The sequence below is a fragment of the Aphelocoma coerulescens genome, chromosome 1 (genome assembly GCF_041296385.1).
Source record: "Aphelocoma coerulescens isolate FSJ_1873_10779 chromosome 1, UR_Acoe_1.0, whole genome shotgun sequence".
Lineage (NCBI taxonomy): Eukaryota > Metazoa > Chordata > Aves > Passeriformes > Corvidae > Aphelocoma > Aphelocoma coerulescens.
The window spans coordinates 18,187,299-18,205,849 of record NC_091013.1 but is presented as its reverse complement, the minus strand read 5'-3'; the positions used below and the strand labels follow the sequence as shown (position 1 = coordinate 18,205,849).

Sequence of the window (18,551 nt, the reverse complement as noted above, 5' to 3'; positions counted from 1 at the left end):
CTAAGTGTTCTGATGCTTCATATTTAGATTAATTAATCTGTCCAGTTAGGCTCAGATGCCACTTCCATTTATGTTGGCTAAGTCACTCTCAAGAGCTAATGGTCCACTAATGCAGTCCTACAATTCCCCCTGTGAGTCCGGAAAAACAAGTTCCCAAACCATCCTCAGTGAAAGATCAGAGTAGCTCAGCATAATGTAGTATCAAGAATCACAGGAGATGTCCAAAGACTTAAAAGATAACATGCATAAGCAGAGTACCAGAGAAGACCCATTAAATGGATTGTGACTTTGTAATGTGATTAAAATCAGTTGGACAAGGGTAATCCATCTGTGCTGATGCAAGAAAACTATTCCTGTGAGTTAATGGTGTGTTAAAGAACATGCAGCATTTTTGTCTTCTAAGAACACAGGAACATTTCGTTCAGACTAAAGGGCTGTCTAGTCCTGTACTCTGCCTTTGACTGCCACCAGCAGTGGCTATGCAGGACAAGGATAAAGAGGGACCCAGGGGTAAAAACGCTATTTTTTATCATTGGAACTGTGGACGTCTCTGATGAGGAAATATCTCTGGGCAAGCCAACGAGAGCTACAGCTGACTTCTAGAAACAAAACAGAGATTTTATTTGAGCTAATGGAAAATGTAGATTTCCATGGGGCTAGGATTTCAAAACAAATTTTCAACCTTTGAATTTTTCACAGCAGACATGTCTGTTTCTATTAAATCTCTCAGAATCAAAAGTTACTTATTTTTATCCCTGTAGGCTCTGCTCTCCTATTAAGAAAATCACCAGTGTCATGACTCCACATGTATATAAAACCAGCCTGTTTTTTGCAGTCTAAGACTGCAAGTGTCCAGTTAGTGATGAACTGATGCTGCATCTCTGAGACAAATGCTGAAATATAGTTTCATGTGTCTGCACTTAAACTTGAAGACAACAAGGGTTCAATGATGTCTGCATGTACATGAATACCCAAGTGCTGGGGTGTTGTGTGAACTCTGTCTCTGGTGGGCGTGGACCATTTTTATGAGACCAGGAGGAGGTAGAGAGACTGTGAGACAATGTCCCAGTCTACTGCATCAACTAGCATGGAAACAAGGAAGACAGTGTGGTAATCTACCAGACTCAGCTCCTGCTGTTTTCTTTTTCACAGGGGGTGTCAAGTCTGGAAATCCTACCAGGTGTTTCAAGGCACAACTTGTGACAAGACTGAAAGCCAGTCATTGCTTTACTGTTTGTTTTTGCCCTGGATGCTATGCTAAACCTGGTTGCAGAGAGTCAACTTGCCTGGACAAGTCTCCTGCCCTTTTCAGGATTCAGACACTGGATAGTTTCCAGCAACTTCTCTACCAAAGATTGAGGTGCAACACATGCTGATATGAAGGAACAAAAAACTGAATGCTCTGTAATGCTTATTTGTGGTAATCTATTTACCCGATACTTTTCTTATTCCACATTATTCCCCACTTTCCCCTGCCCCTAGCCCTGGTCACTCCCTCTGGTTCTCCCTAGTGGTTCCTGTACCCCAACTCTGCCCATGGACCACCCCGGGCCCCTGAGAAAACCCCCCTGCTGCCTGACTGCGTGGTCTCTCTCGGTCTCTGTGCCTCTGGGCATTGCTGGGACAAGATGTAACCATTAAAGGTCCTCTAAAACCCTCATGGAGGGACCCTTCTCACCTCCTTCACCTTCACTGTGCTGCAGAGCTGATAGCTGCTGGAGCAAGAGTGCAGAGCTGTCCGAAAAGGACTACAGGAGGACAGAATGGCTGCCCTGCCCTAAGCAGCCCCTCTGAGCTCCCAGGGAAAGCTGCAGCTTGCTAAACTAAACCTGGCACTAGAACACTTATTAGCATCTTCAGCCCAATACCCCTAAGATCAATACTGCAGCAGTCTGAAATATGAACACAGTCAGTTTCTTTTTTACACCATTGAATACAAACTTTGTCTTTTATCATCTATATGTCAAAACCAAATTAGCTGCTCATGTGAAAATGAGTGATTCAGAAGCAACTCCTAGTTTTTTGCTGTTTCTCTAGTCGGATTACAGGCACTTGAGCCTATAAGAGGACAAGGCAGTTCTTTTATCTAGCTGTGAAAAAGGTCTTTGGATGTATTTTTTTTCCTCTGGGCATATCAGAATTATTGGTGATTAATGAGGATTGTGGTTTCAGGCCATGCCCCTAATAAAGTTACCTGTCAGAGAGATCCAAAAGTATCTGCATGCTGAAAGGAAGAAGTGGAGAATAGTTCATTACAGGCTGTTACACAAAGCGTTCTTGGGTAAGGATCTTCCAGCACAAAGGCAGTCACAGAGCTCTCATTGTCATTTCCAGAGTTTCTGTAGACTTATTGCAGTACCTGTCACTGTGTCCTGGTTCCAGCGAGGACAGTGTTGATTTTTGCAGTAGCCAGGAGGGAGCATGGCTAGGATCTGGAGGTTGTTCTATACCACCTCATGCCATTGCCTGGGGTAGAGGAAAGGAGTCTCTTCCCGGGAAAAGGGATTCCTTCCTGTCAGGTAAATATGTTGGAGAGAGGGGTTGGGTAACCAGTCTCTTCAGCATGGTTGCATGTGAATCACTTGCCTCTCTCTTGTACACTTTTTAAAATTAATATTGTTGCTAGTACTGTTCATTTTCTATCTCATTGCTGTTTCCAGTAAATTGTTCTTATCTCAATTGGTGAATTTTGCCTATTGTGCCTCCAATTCTCCCCTCCAGCCACCCAGAGGGGATGGGGCAGTGGGGAGTGAATGGCATGTGGTTTTACTGAGAGCACTAAAGTGGAGAATATCGTTTTTAAACCATGACACTCTAGCATAAACAAGGAACAAGCTTGGGGTTCCTCATAAACTGGAATACATAATGTGATTATTTCCCATTGGCATAGACTGAGAAATTGGTTTTCCACTATTTCTTAAACAGTAAAACACCCAAAAATACATCTTGAAGAATAAAAAAATTAATGCCTTGTTTTAGAATAAAGGGTCTTTTACCTTGTTGTGTCTTCTATGCCTTCCATAAATAAATGTTAATTGTTAATACAAATAATAGGCTACATTGTAATCTAATCTGAAATTGAACTGTTTGATGCACTCTGAGTCATTTTGAAAACATATTGAGCATATTTCTGAAAAAAGAGCATCACATTAGGCATACATTTTCAGAAGTCAAATCCTAGAATTGCTTAAACCCACACTTTGGAGCCTGAGAAAGGTGTTGAAACACTTGCACGTCCAGGATGTCACCTAAAGTGGGAGGCAAGTCACATGGAGTTTCAAAATTGCAGCTGGGGACAAAATGCAGTATGAAAACAAATGGATATATTTCTGGGGACCAGAAATGCTTCAGGTGAAGAAGTCTAAGTAGCTGAGTTTTATACTCTGAAGCATAAGGTTTCCTACAACCATTGTTTAAAACTTATGGAGAGTCTTGGGCTACCTTCAGACCCTGGATAGTCAAATGCCCATAGAACTCTGCCTTCAGTGGGAATTTCATCCTTTCTCCCTAGAAAAGACTTAGACTTGTTATGCAATGTGTTTTCGGACATTTTAGGCACTTCTTCCCTGTCTGAATAAGGGGATTCACACATCAGAGAGCAATCCCAGCTCTGGCATGCCCCAGTGACCACTGCCTGCCAAGTTTGTTCACTGATCACTGGAGTGCAATCCACCTCCATGGAGTAGGTAGATGTAATTTTCCAAAATAAAACCTTACGGAGTCAGATGTGAGTAGAAATGAAGAGGCATTTATTAATGATGCCCTTGGTTAAATATTTATGGGAAGCCATAACTCTGTGATATTTTAGGTATGGTATTTAGAGATTTATTTCCCTTTCTCCTCTTGGATTACTAACATTTTCTTAGACTTTGAATTAGCTCCATGCCAGAAACAATTGCATTTCTTCAGAGAAAGAGTTGGGGTGTGATACAACTGGACATTTGGGTCTTTTTGTAATATGATGTGTTGTCTGATGAGAGCTAATGACCTTCTGGATACTACAGCTATTTCCACCTGGGCTAGGTCAAGGCTTTCTAAAGATACAGTTCCCCACATCTTCGTTCCCCAAACAAACTTGTCAATAATACCAAGTAAGAAAATCCCAGTAGAGTGGAGAGTTTCAACCTGTGGATGCAATCTTTTTTTTACAGTACCCATTAATTTATATGGCCAATACAGTCACAGAAATCACAGTCTCTGGAGTCTGGGAGACAATCAGCTATCCAGACATAGATGTCTGATTTAGGATGAGCTACTCTTGAGTCTTCATTTGCCTTGATTAAGTTGTCATGGACTGAAATGGGAGCTTATACACCCAGTTAGCATTTAGAAAACATACACTCTAGGCCAAATCCCTCCCAAAGTGTTCAATGTTACCTTTCAGCACTGGTTTCAGTTGCCCATACACAGGTGTAAAGTGCCATTTGAAATGCTCCTGGGGCTACCAACTGGCTTGGGGGCCACTTCAGAGAGGTGATAGGCTCTCAGAGGTCCTATTCCATATCATACAGCCTTTGGTTTTACGTGACTCAGAACCTACATTCGAATGCCTGAATTCTGCTGTTAAATCCCATATTAATTATGTTGCTCTAGGAAAATAGCTCCTTGAGAGAGATGCTCTTCTTCAGTCACGCAATACAGAAAACGTGTACACTATATTTGCAACCTCTTCATAATAACTACCTTATTAGTGCTTTTCTACAGTTTTTCTTCTGGCTTATTTTTAATAATGTATTTACTTCGAACACATTCCTGCCTTTTGTGTGCGTGTATGTGTTTTCCTTTGCTTTATCTACATTACAACGTTTTTTGTAACTAATAACAAAAATATACTTCCAAAATTAGCCATAAGCTATCTTTATTTTATTTTTTTCATAACTATTTATTTTTGAAATGTGTTTGGATTTTGTGCCAATGTTATTATAGCTGTTTACTTAGCACGATGCTTTTCATTCCACTAATAACTGTTCTCCTGAAAGATGAGCTAATTTTGCATAACTGAGTGTGCAATTACAGTCTCTTTTCAAAAACTGTGAAAATCCCTTCACTTTCAAATAATGTATTAGATGATGTTGATTGTTTACATTTTATGCATAAAATTGAACTGAGTTATATGCATTTTTTCCTTCAGGGCATCAGAATGGACAGAAAGCTATTGCAGTTATTCAGCAATGTAAGCTAACATCAGAGTTCATTTCAGTCCTTGTACAGAACTGCTTGAAAGTTTTTTGTGTAAGGATAATGAGATAATTTTTTTTAAGGCTGAATTTTATTCAGTGTCTCATGATCTGAATGAATTTCATGTATTGCCTCAAGATCTGAGAATTAGCCTGCTTATTATGGTTTTCATACATTTGATTATCTTCTCTATATATAAATGATCATTTAGATGACTGATACAAATTTTCTTGATGGGCAAGTACTGGTTGGACTATTTTTGTTAACATATAAAACAAGCCACTGCCACTGTGATGATCAGATTTATACATTACCTGTTGATTCACTCAATTTAAAGCTCATACAGAAGTTGCAGTTTTTTCATGGGACCTGAGACATTTTGAAGGACACAAGAGCTGACAGACTGCCTAGTCCATAGACGTGACACTATTAACTTCAGTCACAAGAGGTTTAATCCCTAAATGCAGGAGGCAGAATAGCTGCTGCTTGTGTTTGTGGGTTTTCCTCTGCTTACATGCATGGAGAAGAGGTGCTAGCGTCATACTCAGCTTTGCTGCAATGCCACTGACTATGAAAGGCTGACTCTGAAGTCTTTGCTCAAAGTTCATAGAATTTTTTTCTGGAACTTCTCCCTTATACTGGCTTCAAACTTATTTCCTTTAGGAAGAACTGCAAGTTGAATAGAAGATATCTCATAATTAAAAATATTGCTACTCCTTTAATGATCTAATTAGTTTTACCTGCCGGGTCAGCTTCATTGATTTCAATTAGAAAGAAAAAGAAAAGACCTGCCAAGTGACCTACTTCTTAATGTATTCAGTAAGATCAAGGTTGGAGCAGCAAAATGTTTTAATGAACACAATCCCTGTTTGCTGAAAGCAAAACTATTACTGATTTCTTATTGATCTGAAGAAGGAAGGTATAAACTAGGTTAGAGGATATTTCTTGTTTTTTTCATTAAAAATCAATGAAAACAAGACTGACCTGTTTTATTCCCCTTGTGTTTACGCTTGAAACATATTAGATCATTGGGGGAACAGTAATGGTTTAATTATTTAGACCATTCTTAATTCAAATTGTAGAAGTGGATGGAGTTGCCTAACTATAAATAACAAAATGTTTTTACATAACAGTATCAGGGGAAATGGTGTGCTGGGAGTCAGATTATGGCCACAGAACATTATTATTAATTTATGTCATGACTTCAGAAGTACCATGTAACATTAGGTTGGACAGGAACATCACAGTTAAGAAGAAAAAAGATTTCAGATCAGACTTTAGTAATAAGTGTAAGTAATGAGTCTCTCCTCTCTTTGAAGAGGGATCATGCTGTGTGATGTACATTATAGCTTGTACACTGGTTGTCTGAAGGGCCCTCTCCAAGGCTCATAAAGCAAATAACACACATTGTTTAGCCAGATATTGCATTGTGGAGTATTATGGTGATGGCTATGTCTCTACAGTTAAATTAAAGTGCCAAAAGGAGTGACCCTGAGCACTGGATCCCTGTGGGATGGTTACCTCTCACTCCAGCTTTGCTTTGGACCTTTCCAGCTGGCTCTACCAAATTTATGTAGGTGTTGGAAGTGTGGCTGTGAGCTTGCCATTGCCACTTGGTCTTGTGCCAGGGATTGCTCCTCAACCCTTTTTTTTAAGCTGGCAGTAGAAACACAGCCAGTTCAAGTTCCTTGAAGCCCAGTCCCAGTAACTCTTTCTCAGACATACCATGTTCTTGCTGCACTGTGACAGCAGTGTCAGTAAAGTGCTTTTCTTGGCAGCGACAGCTTTTGTGAATAGAGAACTTTCAAGCTAGGCTTGTAGACTGGTTAAGGAGATCAGCTCAGTTGTTGGGATCTGTCTGACCTTTCTGGCTTTTTTGACCTAGAGGCTGTTTGTCTCAGTGATCTCAGTGCAATTATATATATATTCGAGAAATGCATGTTACTGTTTATTAGTGATTTTACAGCCTTTAAATGCATTGTTTTCTATATTCACCTTGAGCTTTTGTGCAAAAGTCCCCTAGCACAGCACTACCATTAGTCTTAGCCAGGAGACTTGTTTTGTCCTACATTGAAGGGCTCCAAAGGGCTCAGGGACATGGCCCACTATTCTATTCCTTCCTGAAGCATAGCATTTTTCTAATGGATGCCTGCAACTTAAAGCAAGCCTTCTTCTTTAGGCAGACATTCAATCAGGCTTTGAATGACTGGTTGTGCAGGTGAAATCTAATCTATTTTTGCTGATTTGTGCTATCGTGTTTTCTACCATTTGTATTCACAAGTGGAAAATACCCTTTTTAGGCTTTATATACCCCTTTATATGACCCTAATGCTTTTAAACATTTTGTTAAGTAAGTATTACCTATGCCCATTTCTGTTCAGCAGCAAAATCCCCAAGTAATTAAAAAAAAAAAAAAATTTCTTCATATAACTTCTTCAGAACCCTGCTCAGTCAATAATTTGATTACAAAGCCTTCACACTCTTTTTGTAACATTTCCACGGCCAGGATTAGACTAGCAACTTGGTAATTATAAAGCTAAGGTGTTTGGATCATATATCATTGGATCAGTTTAATAAACTCAGCTTTGGAGAAGCACAACAAAGTGGTTAAGGAAAGAGGACTTTCTTATTCTATAATGAATTTTTACACCAAAATTCAAGAGACAAACCATGGCCTGTTGAATTCTCATTATTACTGTTATTATTGCAAGTTGCATGAACTTCTTATGTACATGACTGCAATGTCAGATACAAAATAGGGTAGGCAAATGTTCTGCTCTGTGTATTTTGAAACATGACATGTAGTTAGGTTACTTTCTTAGCAGTCTTTTGGGAAACCAGTGCATCTTTGATGCAGATTGAAGTGTTGATTAAAATCCTCAACAACTTTGTTACCTAACCCTGTGCTTGGCCAGGTTAGGTTTTGATTTGCACTTTGGTTTTTGCCTCCCTTTGTTGTCGTGTGTTTTTTTAGACAAGATGAAGATCAAGCAGTTTAACTTTCAATGATTAAATTAACACAGATTTTATTTTTTTAAACAAATTTACCCAAGAACCAGCCTCATGCAAGGCTTTTGATGGTCACAGGGAATTCTGTCTATGAGCATTTCTGTTTGGAGGAATAGATTTGGATGAAGGCCTTGCAGCACCATGTGCATCAGGGCTTAGATGTGTTTTCGTCTGCTAATGTTTGACAGGCACATGGGATAACAGGAAATATGCAATGTGTAGTCCTTGTCTGGGGAAGGAACCATAGCAGGTGTAGCTGAAAGGCAAGATTTAAGGTAAGCATCCTTTTCTGAGCATGAATGTGGGCCTAAACCTTCCTTTTCTACATCTTTTTATCTTTTTTTTTTTTTTTTTTTCAAATTCATCCTCCTTTGGGCCTTGCTTTCTCCACCCTTGCACCCCCTTCCCATTAGTCTTTCTTGAGATACAGAAAGCTTCAAATGCTCACAGGTTACAATGTCCTAATCTCCCACAGAGAGATGTCATCTTGCTGGAGGCAGTTTGGGAAGTAGCTGAGGGACTAGGGCTGTTTCTAATAGTTCTACCAAAGGGGATGAGATTACCCCCAGTTCAGCTTTGACAATAGCTAAAGAGATTATGTAAACTGCCTGTCTTCTCTTTCCAGGTCAGTCCCCTTGAGTCAGTCCTGGTCATTTGGCTGGAGGTTTACATCTCTATGGTTTCAGTTCTACTCCTTCTTTGGGGAGACCTTCCATACCTGCTCTGGGTCCAGCCTGTGAAGGGCAGGGTCTCTCCAGATGGCAATGTGCCCTGGGGACAGGGAGAGGAGTTGACCATTAATGCTGTATCAATGCTAGGAAATAAAGGGGGCAGGGAGCTATTCCTTTTGACAATGCCATGTGGAATGACCTGTCTTATATTCATATGGCTTAGAGTTTTTCACTGGGGGAATGAACTGCCTGTAATCATACCTATCCCAGGTTTCCTTTGGGATACAGGTAGTGTCCCACAGACATAATTTACCTTTTGTGCTGGGGAGGTGGATTGACTTCAAAATATCTGAAGTGTAGTCTGAAGTCTGTGTTGCAGCCTATTGGAGAGATATTTTTTCAGTATGAAATTGAGGATGTGTCTGGCATGAATTGGGGTATTGCATAATGTGGAGTGGAGGTGTTTGAAGGTGAAGAGCTCGTTGAGAAAGAGTTGAAGGAGTTTGGATGAGCCCGCACACAGAGGGGCTGTAAGAAGGCTGAGTAATGCCAGAGATAAGGGGTCTCTAATACCTTCATGTCCTCCCTTTGGTTTTCCACAGTCCTCTGCCTTCCTTGTTATCTTCCTTCTCCTTCCCACTGCTGCAGACTTCTTGAACATTCAGTCCCTCACAGTTCACATTCACTGATATTATTAAATTACTTCCTTAGAAAAATTGGAGCTCCTTCTGAATTTTCTACTGTGCTCTATTTTTTTTTTTAGATGCTCAAAGCGTTTTTCCCAAAGCCCTTGCTGGAGAAGATTGCATCAAAACATTTGTCTTTCTTCCTTCAGCATTAAGAGGCTGGGTGTGAATTGATGATAGGAGGATGAGAGGCAGCTACACTGAATGCTAATCTGACTCACATACTACCTAGCTCATATTAAAGAGCTCACAGTTAAATGTTTGAATGACCTTTCATGTTCACAGTGTGCTTTTAAAGTGTGATGCTTTCCCCTAGTGAGCACTGAATTGTGCCCTCTTTTCCCTTCAGGTGTGCACCCGCTGTGTAGCTGATACACTTGGTGACAATGAGAGCCATGGTGCAACCAAATCAATTAATCCCATGTGCAACCAAAACAAGCGACTGAAACTTGCCATTTTAAGAAATGTTTATTTGTTTGTTTTTCATTCGCTTTTTGCTATGTATTTCTCTGGCACTCTGTAAAGTTTGCCTTGCTCAAGTACTCCCAAACCTGGAACACTGATGCTAACCACACATCCATATAAATTTAAAAACACTTAAATCAGTTGATGAGGAAGAGTGAGCACACTTTTAATTTCAGTACAAGTGGAACTCAACTATAATAATACTCAGGGCATTATTGGAAGCATACTTTTCTTTTAGTACAAGTATGCTAATCGCTTCTCAGTCTGCGACAACTCTAAGCACTTGTTTTAGTAGCATTTCTCATCAAAATTGCTTCAGCATTTTAATTAAACAGCACTTGTTTAATCTCCAGGTCTTTTAAATTGGTGAAACACTCCTTAAAGAGTATTTTTCTGGCTCAGAAGAATCCCATTGGAAGTATTTCAAGGATGCACGCCTGGCAAGCAGGAAGGGAGAAGGCTGGTTACTTCCCAGGTGTTTTGGGTCTGCAGTGTCTTATAGCAGGGGCAGGTTCTGAACCTGTCACAGCGAACCCCTCTTCACAGCCATGCTGGCACCTTGTCTTTCTCTCCCTCTTTGTACTAAGGTAAATTATCTTTCCATATATTTTTGTGTTCAGTGCTCCCTTACCCTGAATTTCTTTACTGCATATGAAGTCGAAGGAAGCTACGAGTGCTTGTAGCAGCATTAACACTTAGACTCTTGACATTGTGGCAAAGCACCAAGTTTTACACTGGCCAGAGACTTATCTGGCCTCTCTAAGAACTACTATTCAAACAGAAGAAATGTAGCATTGCCTTTCCTCTAAGGTACAGCCACAAGCAAAGGAAGTGATCCACTTCATAGCCTGCTAAGCCCAGACACTCTTTCAGATACATAAAGTAATGGTGCTGTTGGGAAATGGACATATTCACATAAAACACATGGTTGTATTCTGTTTTCTTGATTTCTTCCAGTTCCAGTGAGAACTGCTATTGGATTGTAACACTGGCTGAAATATGTTGGTTACTGAGGAGTCATCCCACTGAAAAAGGGCTGCTTGCATCATATTACTCATTGCTGCTCTATTACTCTCTTGCTGCCCTGTTCTCATGATGAATAGTCGTTGTGCCAGCCTTTGGGAGGAAAGTCTAGAGATGAGATGTCTCTATTTAATATTTAATCTATTTAATAAAGAAATCCAGATACCAGAAATAGGTTTTTAATCCTGCACAGTACATGACATTTTTCTAGAGCAGGTATTGAAGGACACCATCTCTGGCTTCTTTAGTGTTTTTCCATTGTATTGATTTATATTAGTTTGCAGAAGATGGTATAATGGCATTATTTCTCATTCCTTTGAGAAATGATATTGGATTTCATTTGGCATGTACTGTTGAAAGCTGTATCTGATGGCAGGCAGATCTCACATTCACAAAAGGCCTCTAGGTTTTATCAGTTAGCGATGGTATTCAGTTTTGGAAGACAGATTACGCTTAGTATAATTTCAAAGGCATCAAATGAGTCACCTCTTTCTTTAAAATTTCTTGTTTATGTACTGTACCTTCCTGCTGTCATGTTGAGGTTTATATTCCTGCCACATTTGGAAAAGGCTTAAAGAAGATACCTTGCCATGGTTGCAGTCCAAGTCCTCTGCTACACCAGTGCTCTGCTTCCAAAGGCAGCCTCTGCATGTTGTGTAACAGGTTTATTGAAAGTTATTCTCTGCAGGGGCTTTTGTATTTCTTTACAAATAACTCTATCTTATTTCATAGAAACAGGATTTTTTAATAATTCTTTCTGGTTTCCCTGGAAAATTAGACAGAATCAGGTGTAGTTGTAATAAAGTTCTAAAGAAAGTGGAACATCACAGAACATATCACATGCAAACATTTATACATAGTGTAATGAATGATTTCAGAGAGGGCACAAAAATGCTTGCTAAATCACTTTAGATAAAAAGAAATAAAATAGAAGCTTTATCTTGAGAATCCTTACCATAATCATACATTGTTTGGAGAAATCATGTGGAACAAACATCACCTCTGACATTTACATTAATAGTGTGATTTCCAGAGGGATATTTCAGTTCATTTCTTTTCCCTCTGTTTTCTCTAGTGGCTGTTCCTTAGGCTGTGTCTTAATGTAATGGATAATATAAATCTCATGATTCTTCAAATGCAGAAAGTGATGCTTTGCAGGTTGTAAACACTTTTGCCTTAAAAGTATTCGAAAGACTCTATTTGTGTGCATGCACTAGGGACTCCTGCTAACCGGCTGGTTGGCATCCACCTGCTATTCAGGGCTCTCCCTCTTCCTTTTAACTTTTCTTGGCCTCCTGTATTCTGCCACAGAGCAAAACTTAATTAATGTTTCTGTCTTAACTCCAGGTAGATCACAAAGCAGCAGTTTACAGGACCAAAAAAATAATACTGCTTGGTTTTGATTATCCATCTATTTTCAGGTTAGCTTAAAGTACTTTACATAAAAGGAAGAAGGTGGCATTTTTGGAAAGGTTAAGTATCCATGTGGGTCTAAAAGTGGGTCTGTTATTTATTGATCCCCATTGAAAAAGATACTTCACATTGTCAGGAAAAAATGGCCAAAAATCATCTGAACATACAAGCCAGGTAACCTCAGGAAGCTGTGCAGTCTTAGGGAAAGGGGAAGTAACTATGGTGGTGAGAGTCTGCCTTGCTGCTCATGTTTGGGAACAGAAAAGCCTGTGGCGAGGAGGGAAATACTTGGGAAATAATCACCTGTGAAAGACAAATGAGTAAGGGGATTTGTTTGATTAAATCCTACCTGTGCTGAATAAGTCTTGAGAGACTGCAGAAAGTGTTAAAAGAGGAGTGAGAAAATTTCACTGCTTGAGAACAGAGTTGACGCTACTGGGATGCTCAGGGAGCCAATCCCACCCGATGGGGACCCCTTCACAAATGCTTCTTTTTTCTTTTATTTTTGCATCTGGAAAGAAGTAGGAATACAAGTGGAAAGTAGCAACATTGCCTGCTTGGCACTCGAAAAGAAGGGATGTAACTTTTTTTTTTGGTGCACTTTTTTTTTTTCGTTGGTTTGTTTTGGTTATTTTTACTTATCTCTCTTTCTTTGGGTAAGTGATGCTTTAGCTTTGATGAAATATTGATGTAAGCAGCCAACCATTACAGGGACATGTGCATAAGTAGCACATGTATCTCTGAGACATTTCCAACATTCAAGCAAGCCCAGAGCAAATTAGGCAACTCCGTCTAATTCTGTGCCTTTTGAATTATGACAATCTGGATTAAGACTCTTCCCACACAAGGCTTGATATACTCAGATATGGCTCCTTCTCCCTTGTTCCACAGTTTCATAAGGGGTGGAAGTTCATCCACCCCTGGATGCAGGTGGCCCATCTTAGTTTCAATAAGAACTGTCTGGGTACATCTCTGGACAGCATCTAATGAGAAAATGGGGACATAATAAAACAGATTGTTCCTGTTCTCCTCACTGACTCAGTACCAACATGTACAAAGTATTCCAGTTTGCCAAATGTCTCACCATGCCATTTTCTAAGAATATGAACAAAGATCCCTCAGAAATAGTTGGGTCTGTTTCTGTGAGCTGTAGCATAGAGTGGATGAAAGTATTTCAGCTGAGTGGAAAGCACTTGCCATTATTCCCAAATTTGATTAGATGGAACATGCAGACAGCAAATTGACATACATTTTATTTTAGCATATGAGTTTATCAAAGAAGAAGCAGTCTGTGTGTGTTGGAAGAATGCAAAAGACCATTTGCCATGTCTGACTGTTTGTATAAGCACAGCCAGTTTAACTACTCTGCTGCGGCAGTACCATCTGTCAGATCAGCTATAAGGCATGTTTTTATATCACAATAAAGATCCAATGATAGCTCCTCTTTCATCTTAGAAACAGTGGGCAGAGAAAATGGTGATTTTGTCTATCATTTATGTCTAACTGCTGCCTCACAGGTGCCAGACTAGTTTCTATCTTTTTCCCCAGGAAAAAATACATGAACAAAAAAATCATCAGTGTCGTCATTACCACCACCACTATTACCAACAATTTAAAAAAAAAAAAGAAAGAAAAAACACTCCTCACGACCCTTTCCAGCTTCCTCATCATCCTCCAGAAAAACATAAGTGCCTCAAACTTTCTCCATTTTGACTAGCAGCTTCTGGACTCCCCTTTCCTTTGTGTGATGAGAATTTGGGTCTGATGGGAGCAGTGTCACCAACCTTCTCTGTGGCTTCTGGCACTGCTTGGGATGTGGTGGGTTCTCAGCTTCTGACATATAACACCAAGTGTTCAAAGTCATTCCTGATTTATTTTCTGCATTTTTCACACCTGATTTTCAGACCCGAGATTATTTGCTCATATAGTCCCATAGTCTGAGTTGATTTTATTTTGTTAATGAATATGTATTTACAAAAGTGTCAAGATATTTGAATTTTCTTCTCCTTTTGCCTCCAGGAGAAAGATAATTTATGTCATAAGAAGCTGAAAATTTTTCTCCTTGAGGGTTTTCCTAATAGAGGAGGAGGAGTCCTGAATGAGAGCTGGACTAGTACAGTGTGCTAAAATCATCACTAGGTCTGTACTTTGTAAATGAAGTCTAGAAAAGCATGGTGCAATAATTTATGCCTGGTGAAACATCTTATTAGGGCCATGAAGTTATACAAATTAATTATCCCCTAGGCTTCTAGGTCTCTTCTATGTCTGGCTGTGGAAATAAATTCCTACAAAGGACAAAGGCAAAACTGCTTCTGCTCTTATACAGGGAAATGGCTCCATTGCAGCTGGGAGAGTGGGGCATGCATCAAGGCATTGGCACACGAAGCAGGTAAGATCCTAAACAGATTCCTTGTTTCAGATCATTAGGTCTTCCTGTGCCTCAATTTGATGCCTGTGCAATCAAAGTAAGAGCTCTTCCACACTCTATTATTCAGTAAAGTACTACAAAGTATTTTGAAGTATGATGAATAGCAGATTTTTTCCCTGAGAATATAATCTCAACTAGATCATCAAATCTTTTAGTAAATCTTTTTGGCTATAGTGACAATGTCTTTAAGGTCACAACACAGGACATGAAAAGTCACTTTGGGGTATGTGAGGAAGCTGCCCTTTCCCTGGAGTGCTCATGAAACCCCTCCCATTTTCCTGGCTCTTTGCTCCCCTCTGATCTTTGCCTTGGGACACCTCCTCTGTTGGGTGTGGATGGAGATGATGTGGCTGTTTTCCCTGAGAGACACGAACCACTGCAGCTGTGCCCAAGGTCACTGTCGGCAGCCTCCACTGCTCCCAGAAAATCAGCAGTAGCTTCCATGCAAGTGTTCATTCTCCTGGGAATGCCAGATGGCACCAGTTGGTGACCTTTCCCAGGATGGTGCTGAACACAGAGGCTTACTCACCTCCCTGCTTTTACTGCAGCCTGTTTCCCTGTAACATGGCTCCTGCTCACTTGAGCAGGCAACTTCCTTCTCAAGCTTCTTGAAGATGTTGTATTTCAGTTGCAGTACCTCATAAAAAGCATATTGGAACAAGCTAACCTTTAAGAGAATTTTGCTGCCCTACAGTGAGTTCTTTTATAATTAAATCTGGCACACTCCAGCTACAGGTTCTGAGTCACCTCTTCACATCACAGCAAGGAGCTACTGAGACCTCCAGCCCTTTGAAATTACAAAAATATTTTGTAAGACTATTTTCTATGTTGATTGAGTTGTAGCTACCTTGGGAAAAGTCTCTGGAACCTTTAAAAGAAACAATTTCTTGTCAGCTCAACGTGACACTCTTCAAAGACTGAGTATTAGGAAACTGTTTCATTAAAAAGGAAAAGAATTCTTACTGAAACTTTTAGATGTGCCAAATCCCTATTGACAAGACCTTTCACTTACCACAAATGAGATAAATGGAAATATCAATGTCATATTAGGTAAGCAACTAAATGGGAAGAGTGAGTTTGAAGAGTCAAAGAACCCATTGGGAAAAGCAGAGCATATCTTCAATGGGCTGAAGAAATGAAAAACATTCTTCAAACGACTGCTTTATCAGGATGTGAAAAGGCCAAGCCTTTATGCTGCTATAATTTATGGATATCTCCTGTTTGTAGGACAAAGTGAAATAGAAAAACTTAATCATATTTCTGTTGGAGTAAGAAAAGACTCAGCCTCCCTGCTGTTTAAAAACTCAAATTAATTTTAACTCAATTGCCGTCTGTATGGCTACCAAGTATGAAAAAGTAGGCAGAGGTGCACAATGTAACTTTGGAAGCATACTTGAGAAAGACAATGGTAGCAGGAACTCAAAAGCCACATCTAAAATTAGGACATGGCCCTAAAGTCCCAGTTACCAAGCTCTTACCTCCTTTGGGGGGCTAAAAGTAATTGCAATCTGATCTCTTCAGCTTTTCTTTCCATTTTGGCTTTTATACACATACTATCATCATGATTAATGAAGACATCATCATGCACTAAAAACATTACATTGACAAGTGCTGCAATTAATGCATCAAATATTACACTCAGTTCAAATTCCCTGCACCTATGGAGTTCACTTGAAAGCAAAGTCCTTCCTCAGGGCAAATCTCCTAGCTTTCATAACACTCTTGCTGTAATGGAGAGGGAAATAATAACCACCCCTGTCCCCAGCTGCAATTTCTGAAGCTTTACCATTAAGTCATTTCTAGAATCAAGAGAATATATTGCTAGCTTTATTTTTGTTCAACAGCAGTAACTTCTGGTGGGTCCTTAAACTCAGCCTAAACCCATTTCCCTGTGTGATATCCCAAAGAATGAATGACTTTCCTGGCCTCTTGAAAGAGCATAGTCAGAATTAACTTGGAGAACCAAGTCACTACTGTGTTGTACTACAAGTCACACGGTTTTCCCTGCTCTTACCAAATTTTAAATTATGACTTAGTCAATATTAAAAAAAAACCAAAAACAAACAACCCAAACCGCTATTTTCTTTTCTGTTCTTATATTAGAAATGTGGGGTAGAATTCAACTTTGGACGGCTGCGAAGTGCCCACACAACCATTCTCTCACTCCCCCTCCTCAAATGGACAAGGGGACAAATTAAGACAAAAAAGCTTGTGGGTTTTGAGGAGGATAGGGAGATCACTTACCAATTGGTGTCACAAAAAACAGACTCGGCCTGGGGAAGTTTGATTTAATGTAGTGTCAGCTAGAAATGGATAGTTAAGTAGGATAGTGAGAAACAAAAATAAAACTTCTCCTGCTTCTTCCCAGGCTCCACTCCACTCCACTGCTTCATTTTCAATTCTTCTACCTCCTTCCCTCAGAGCAGTGCAGGGGAATGGGGAGTGGGGCGTTGTGGTCCTTTCATAGCAATTTATCTCTGCCACTCCTTCTTCCTCATGCTGTTCTGCTGCTCTGTGTGGGGTCCCTCCAAAGGGCTACAGTCCTTCATGAACTGCTCCAGTGTGGGTCCTTTGCACGGAGTGCAGTGTGTCAGAAATGGACTGTTCCAGAGTGAGCTCTCACATAGGCCTCAGGTCTTGCCAGAAAAGCTGCTCCAGCATGGGCTTTCCACAGGCTGAAGCTTCCTTCAGGGTGTGTCCACCTGCCGAAGTGTGGTGTCCTCTATGAGCTGCAGGTGGATGCCTGCTCCACTGTCAACTCCATGAGCTACGGGATGAGACCTGTGGTTATCTATGTGGGTTACAGGGGACTCTCTGGAGCATCTACTTCCCCTCCTTCTCCCCTGACCCTGGTGTCTGCAGGGCTGTTTCACCCCCATTTTTTTCTCACTTGTCATTTTCACAGCTGCTGTGTGTCATTTTTTACCCTTTCCTAAACATTTTATCAGAGAGATGCCATCAGTATCTCTGTTTGGCTCAGCTGTGTCTGGGTCCATCCTGCAGCTGGCTGGGACACAGGTGCAGCTCCTGTTTTTTTCTCACAGAGACCACCCCTGCATAGTTCCCTACTATTAACACCTTGTCAGTAAACCTAACACTTCAAGGTCATCTGAGAATCTATAATGATCTGGTTATTAAAATTATTAGAGAGATGCCTCTGCCCAAATTAAGGTGCAAAGGAGACAATATGTTGAAGTCAATAGTATGGATTTTATTTAACAGTAACTGTGAGGTGGAGAGAGAGATAGAAAGAAATAACGAAAGTGAGGGGGGAGAGAAAGAGCGTGACAGAGGCAGATTAAGCAGAAAATATCACCACTCCATGGATCCCAATGGTGTCACCTTTATTTCATCTCAAGTTCCCTAAGTTGGCTTAACTTGGAGGCATATTCAGGGAAGGCTGGGCTTTGATGGTCATAGCTTCTTTAGACAGTTTTGCTGTAATGGGCAAAAAGTCCTTCATAGCAATGTTTAAACCATTAACCATAACATTCCAGTGTCTCACAGAATCTTGCTGGATGCTTCAGATATGCTGTACTGAAGAGGTGATACCGTCCATACAAGCTTCTCCTTAGTGTCAGTGGAGAACATCACTCACTTCACTTCTACCTCATTACTGATTTTATAGAGTTCTGTTATTAAAAAATATATTATCATCTCTGTACTCTTAGTAAGCAG

The 18,551-nt window shown here is 40.2% G+C and overlaps 1 long non-coding RNA gene across 2 annotated transcripts; it reads right to left on the bottom strand.

Annotated features, from left to right (window-relative positions):
* Positions 1 to 8,287: 8,287 nt before the first annotated feature.
* LOC138117977 (uncharacterized) lies at positions 8,288 to 17,757 on the bottom strand. 2 transcript variants are annotated; one of them, XR_011154935.1, is made up of 4 exons: positions 17,118 to 17,757; positions 9,172 to 13,428; positions 8,906 to 8,958; positions 8,288 to 8,443 (listed from the first exon to the last, which is right to left on the bottom strand). It is a non-coding gene; the product is annotated as an uncharacterized lncRNA (long non-coding RNA). The 2 variants fall into 2 exon arrangements; XR_011154936.1 differs by having other exon boundaries at positions 9,172 to 12,956.
* Positions 17,758 to 18,551: the final 794 nt, after the last annotated feature.